Source organism: Zonotrichia leucophrys, chromosome 1A, assembly GCF_028769735.1.
Source record: "Zonotrichia leucophrys gambelii isolate GWCS_2022_RI chromosome 1A, RI_Zleu_2.0, whole genome shotgun sequence".
NCBI classification, from domain to species: Eukaryota; Metazoa; Chordata; class Aves; order Passeriformes; family Passerellidae; genus Zonotrichia; species Zonotrichia leucophrys.
The window spans coordinates 18,551,750-18,558,201 of NC_088170.1; the positions used below are offsets into that span (position 1 = coordinate 18,551,750).

At 39.5% G+C, this 6,452-nt stretch overlaps 1 long non-coding RNA gene across 1 annotated transcript; it reads right to left on the minus strand.

Moving 5' to 3' along the window:
- Positions 1-3,636: 3,636 nt before the first annotated feature.
- LOC135456884 (uncharacterized) lies at positions 3,637-5,173 on the minus strand. The gene is made up of 5 exons (XR_010442621.1): positions 5,136-5,173; positions 4,818-4,924; positions 4,343-4,386; positions 4,198-4,253; positions 3,637-3,782 (listed from the first exon to the last, which is right to left on the minus strand). It is a non-coding gene; the product is annotated as an uncharacterized LOC135456884 (long non-coding RNA).
- Between the last annotated feature and the right edge of the window lie 1,279 nt (positions 5,174-6,452).

A 6,452-nucleotide genomic window follows, 5' to 3' on the forward strand; every position in this document is an offset into this window, starting at 1 on the left:
TTTAGTGGTCAGAGAACCTGAAAGCAATGCAAGACAAATGAGTGAAAACATTGTGCACACAGTGCCAGGAACCTCAGGAGATAAACCTCAGGAACACAGAAAAACAAGAGCAGGGAAAGTAAAAAGGAGGAGAAAAAATGTCCCAGATGAATTATTGTGGTTTTTTTTCTGTCCCACTAATGGTCCTCAAAGAAAGGTGAGAAGTCCTTCACATAGAAGTGAAGGGAATTACTTCCTTTGTTTCTTAATTATGAACTAGAATTGGCTCCCTTATTGGTCACTTGAACTGCCTGTGAGCTCATGTCCTCTGCAGTTCATTCACTGGCTTTAAATCTTTCATGTCAATGTAAATAACTTGTGATCACAGAGAGGACCAGGTTCCTCACCTACCTGTCGCCACCTAAACATGGGAGGGACTTTAGGAAAAAAACACCATGATGCCTTTGATTCTGCTCATCTGCACTGACCTAGTGCTTCGAAATGGTTTATTATTTATGGAGACAATCTTAGGCCTAGTGTAAAATACTTTGTTCCTCTGGAAAAAACAAACCATACTATATTAAGCATGAATTTTATAGAATTTCTTATATTGTTAGCTCTTGATGCATACTAGGAAATGCACTTTGCAACAGTCCTTTTAGTCTCCATGTCAATTTTTTATTAATGCTTTTCCTGTAATTCTGCATTTGTCTCTAATGTAGGTTGGGAGTAAACTGAAAGCTCTCCAGTGACTAATATGGCATTTTTGAAGTTTCATGGATGTTAACAAAAGACTGTGCAGTCCAGTGAATGAAAGCTACTCAGTAAGTTAAAAATGACACTAAGATTATATCCCATGTATATATTTTTAAATTAAAAATTAAATACTAAGAGACTGTGACTGTAAGACAGTATTTTTAATAAAATTTAGCAGTCCATGAATGAAAATGGGAAGTGCATGATCAGCTGCCATTCTGCTATTTGATTTTCTCTAAATCTGTGTGCATTGGCAGTGCTGAAAAACTCTTGACATGGGGCCCTTGTTGTGTGGAATTCAGCTTGCTGTCTCCTCAGAGGCATTCACTAAAGGGCTTGGGGGGCACACTGATGGAAGGTCCTCTCATCCACCACACGCCTTGCAGAAACTGGACATCCAGGAATGCAAGTGTTTTGGGCAAAAAGGAGACTGAGCTCAGTTCTAGGCTATGGTGCTTAGCTGGGAGGAGAGATGGATTTTTTAAAAAAAATCAGACTAAAAAGAAGCATAGGGAAAAGGAAAAGGTGAGAATGGGACCAGAAATGTGCAGGAGGTTATGGCTGGGCACTTACTTCCTGGGCAAGTGAAGAAGGAAACAGAGAAGGGTCTTGCACTTCAGTCTGCTCCTTCCCAGAAGAGCACTGAGACAACACAGCTCAGCTGCATAAAGCTTCTTTTTAGGTGAGTGATTCTAGATCTTCCCAAGGGGTCCTTGAAAGCAAACATTCACCTGATTCATTACTGCTATTTCAGAGACTGCTCTCTGAAAATTTACAGTGCTGAAGCAAACATTTCAGAAAAAAACATTTCTCTATTTCTATTAATTTCTTCCGGCTAAAAATTTTCTGATATATACCTTACAAATTCAAGTAGTGATAAATAGAGTTATTTAAAGACAGGCTTTGGTTTGACAAATGATGCCATTGTCCCATATCAATAACATTGCCAGTTCTAACAACACACATTATCCAGTGAGCTTATATATCTATTTTCTTTAAATACATTGAAAAAAATGTTTGCTGCTTTAATGGGGTACATATGTATAATTATAGCATAGGACTTGTAGGAAAGCAATATAGATTTGAGGAACTACTACTGTACTGTAGAGATAAAGGTACAAGTGATTAAGAAGAAAAAATTATATTCAGAGTTCAAAAGAAGTTTTGCCCCAGAATAAATGTAAATGAGCTTTCTGCTGTTTCAGGGTTTGGGGTTTCTTTCTGGGCTTGAAGTTCTTATTCTGACCATACAGGAGGGAAAGTATACACAGCCATACAAATAATACAAATTTGTTCCATTTGAACTTTGGCCTATCAACTAAAAAGGATGTGAATTAACTGAGGCTGCATAACTAAGCAGAGCTAGGAAATGTCAGCTATGTTAATGAGCAAGCAGACATTTATCCAGCAATCACTGTGAAAGTAATCTTGCTAAGCCATTGAAGATAAACCAACAGGTTTATATATTTTATATATTTTATTTATATTTGCATTTGTAATTAGGGACACCAAGGCACACAACTTGGTGTGGACCCATGCTTTTCTCAACCATGGTGTTTCAGTCACATGTCTGCAAGTCTTTCTTGTTCTTTGTGTCTGTGATTTTTTGCATCGCTGCCCCTAATTGTGCACTCTTTGGAAAGCTACCCCATATCAAATGGATCTTTTTCTTTAGGACACTTCAAGAGACACAGACAGGGCCTTCCTGACATTGCCACCCAAGTTTTCCTCTCGGAAACCAGAATACATTAAAGATACATTTGACTCATTTTCTTTTTGCCTCAGTCAAACAAAATAGGTCAAATTTATTTCCCATTGTCATAATTTTCACGTTTATATATATTTATAGCTTCTTTGAACTTCATCCCGGTGGAGAAAGTGATGGAAGAGAACATCTGCGCTGTGCCAGTTATGATATGTAAGTGCTCCAACCATACTAAAAACAATGGGCTGGTAGCACTCTTTCATTTAGCATGTGAATAAATATTTCAGGGCCTGGCTCTGTGTGATGTCTTCCACCAGAGGACTGCACATGATCCCCAGCGTTCCAAAAGACAGTGTAAATCTAACCCACTCTGGGGGAGCTGCCTGGATGCTCCCACATACACCTGAACATACATTAACCTGTTGAACCCCGTGTTTCATGGGACCCCCACAACCAAGAAAACCAGAGAGAACCAACGGGACACCTTCTGGATCCCTGGGTCGTGATACCTTTCTACTAAACCTGTTTCTCTGCCACTCTCTTTCTCCTCACCCCCTGCTTTTTTCCTTTTTCTTTCTATCTCTGCCTCACTTTTATTATTAAATAAAATCCTTGCTATAGACTTCAGCATATGATCAGTTTGCACCTTAATTCGGGGGGCACATTGCTGGGAGATCCTTCCTCTCTTATTAGAGAGGTATCCCTCCAATAAACAAAATAATCAGATCTTAACACAGGTCCTTATATGAGGGAAAATCTCCATGGACTTCTCTGGGTCTTGGATCAACTCCCTGAAGTCTGTTGGTGTCTCCTTGGCAGAGGTCAGCAAAGCAGGGACAGCAGCATCCCTAAACTCTCCTCCACCATCCCCTGGCCGTGTTCAGCTGCCTTTAATCACTTCTGCAACATGTCTAAAGCTCGGCACCAGGAGTTTTTCAGTCAAAGACACTTTTTTATCCTGAGGAAGTTTTTTAACCACTGGCCAATATCTGCACTATTCAGTCAGTGCCATCTCAGGATTTTCTGGTGTAGACCAGTACAGTACTCAGCAAATGCACTATAACTTCACCTCCAGGTTTTCCTCTGATCTTACTCTCAAAATCTGAAAAAAATTTATTACCTAATTCACTTGAAACCATTCCGTATATTTATTTTTGAACACGAAAAGCATTTTGGTGACAGCGAACTCTCTGCTTCTCTATTTTCTCATAAATGTCCATGTGTCTTAAGTTTTGATTCACACCAGGCAGGCAATGACTGCAGTTGACCTTGTAGTGATTGATTGTTCAGAATCCAGGTTTACACTTATAAAGTAGATTATTGCAAACCTGCCGGAACATAGCTGAAGAACACAATAAAACACAGAAACTATTTCAAATACTAGAGCAAACACAGTTTTGCCTTCATTATTATGTGTATTGGGCAAAATTCATCTCTCTGTAATATTTTCTTTTGCTGACCAGGTGTATAAATTTCAGGAATATATTTCATATATGAACCTTAAATTCTAATAACTAAAAAAATTCAAATTCAACAGCTGAGAAGCTTTATGTGCAAAAGGATATTACCCACAAGAAGCAATTCAAATACATGAAGCATGCAAAAATCCCTTGAAAGATACACAAATGACAAAAACTTGCTATATAAGAAACAAAAAGATCACTTAAATGAGCCATATAATGTCTGAATATCTATAGCTTTTCTAGGAATTGATGAAGCATTTTAAATTTCGGTATAAGGGGATTAAGAAATTAGACCTGTGATTGTGAGGGTGCAAACTGGCCTTCTGAGTTGCAGATTTTGGAAACTGCTTCTGGTAAAAAAGCACAGAAGTGGATTCTTGGTTTGCTTTATTCATTCAAAAAGAAAACAAAGTTAATTAGAATTTCAGCAACCACTTACTCAGTTTGGTTCAATTTCCAGAGCAATAGAAAACACAGATGAACCTGAAATGTGAAAACTGGAACTAAGGTAAGAACTTGACTCCAATGTTTATCCAAATTCATTTGCCTTAATTGTACAGATTATTAGGAACATATGCACAGTGGGAATCCATATATTTGAGTTTTTCTAAAGGGATGGTTAACACTGCCTAAAACCTCTAAACCAACATGAGTGATCTCCAGCCCAAGGAGTGACAAATTCCATGTAAGAAAGTTTGAAAAGGTGGGAGAATAAAACCACCTGCTATGGAAGCCATGGAGAGAGAGAGGCCAACACTGAAAGCGATCTGCCAGGTACTGACACTGGAGGCCACAGAGGAGATGGGGGTGGGAACAGCACCAGATAATTCCCATTATTGTGACAGGGATGCTAAAATGAAATGCTCTTGCTGCTGAGGTTGGGGGCTGCCCAGAGCAGGCAGAGTGTCACTCACAGTGCTCAGGGTGGGTTTCTGCTCAGTGCCAGAGGGTCACAGGCTCTGTGAGCTGCACTTCTCCTTCCTTTGAACGCAACAGCAGCCAAACAGCCTCTCAAGCTTACCTAGAGAGGAAAGAATAATTTCTTCCTCACCTGCTGAGTTCTTCAAAGGAGCATCAGGGCCCATCAAATGTAATAATTGCGCAATGGAAATTTAAAATTAAAAAGAGACTGATTTTAAAAAGATCATTAAAGTAATATCAGTGTTATCCCCTCAGCTTGTCACCAGCACTGTCTGCAAGGCCAAATTTTAACACCTTCTTCATTAACTGACTTTGACATCTGTCACCATGATATTTTCTGAAAAATCCCTTCGCCAGGATTTCTTCTCCTGGGAAGCTGAGAGGCCTCAGAAAAGAATGAAAACAATAATTACCTGATTGCTTGGGAATGTGGTCTGGAGATCGTTTACCAACAGGTGCATCTTTGATTGCTTCCATGTGAATTGCTTTTAGTTAATGACCAATCACCATCAGCTGTGTTGGACTCTGAGGAGTCAGACACGAGCTTTCATTATCATTCTTTTCAAGCCTGCTGATGAATCCTTTCTCTTTCTTTAGTATAGTTTTAGGATATGATATGATATGACATAACATAATATAACATAATATGACATATATAACATAACATCATATAACATAACATCATATAATATCATGAAACAATAAATCAGCCTTCTGAGAACATGGAGTCAAATTCACATCTCTCACCTCGTCCTGGGGACCTCACAACACCAGACACCCATTTGTCACCAGACTGACCCGTCTGGGCTGTGGGTTGCACATGTTGGGGTGATATGGGAGCTCTTGGGACAGCACCAATCCCACCCCTGCATCTCTTTGCACTGACAAACCATGTGACTTGCAAAATCCACATGCAGCAGCCAAAAGGGGGAGACTTTGCCTTGCTTGCAAGGGTGCAAGAGGAATCAGTATGAGCTGGGTCATTCTGGTCACTGCTCATGGAGCACCCAACTACCTAGAGCTGATAAAACCAGCAGGATTACACCTTTGGGTAGGCTGGTGCCTACAACAGTCTTGGGCAGGATGCTCCAGCTGTGATTCAGTGCCTGCTCCAAAGGGGGCCACACCCATCCTGCACTGGCCTTTTCAGGCATTTTTTACACTTTTAACAAAGGCACTGAGAAAATAAATAGGAAAATGCTGTGGTTCAGTCAGTCAGATGAAATATTCAAAAGCAGCATCAGCTAAGGAGCTTCTTGTGAAAACTAAGGTTACCATGCACAAGGCTGTATCCCACTTCTTCTTCAGAGCAGCAGTCATTAAAAGAGGACAGGAACAAGTTAACATCAATGGGATTGGGTTTTTTTGTTTTGTTCCCTCTTCCTCTCCATGAAATTTCTTTCCCCACCATGAAATTGCAGTGGAGTCTACTTTGTTGTTCTATTTAGATGGAAGCTCTCTATGTGTAGTGCTGCAATTCTAGTTATTCTGGTTTTCATATATGACTGAGTCCTAAAATAAGCCCTTAAATTATTTTATTTTATAATTCCAAGTAATACTGCTGATACACATATGACATATTGAGAGTTATATTTGAATGGTAACATGAGATTACTGTGAAAACAATA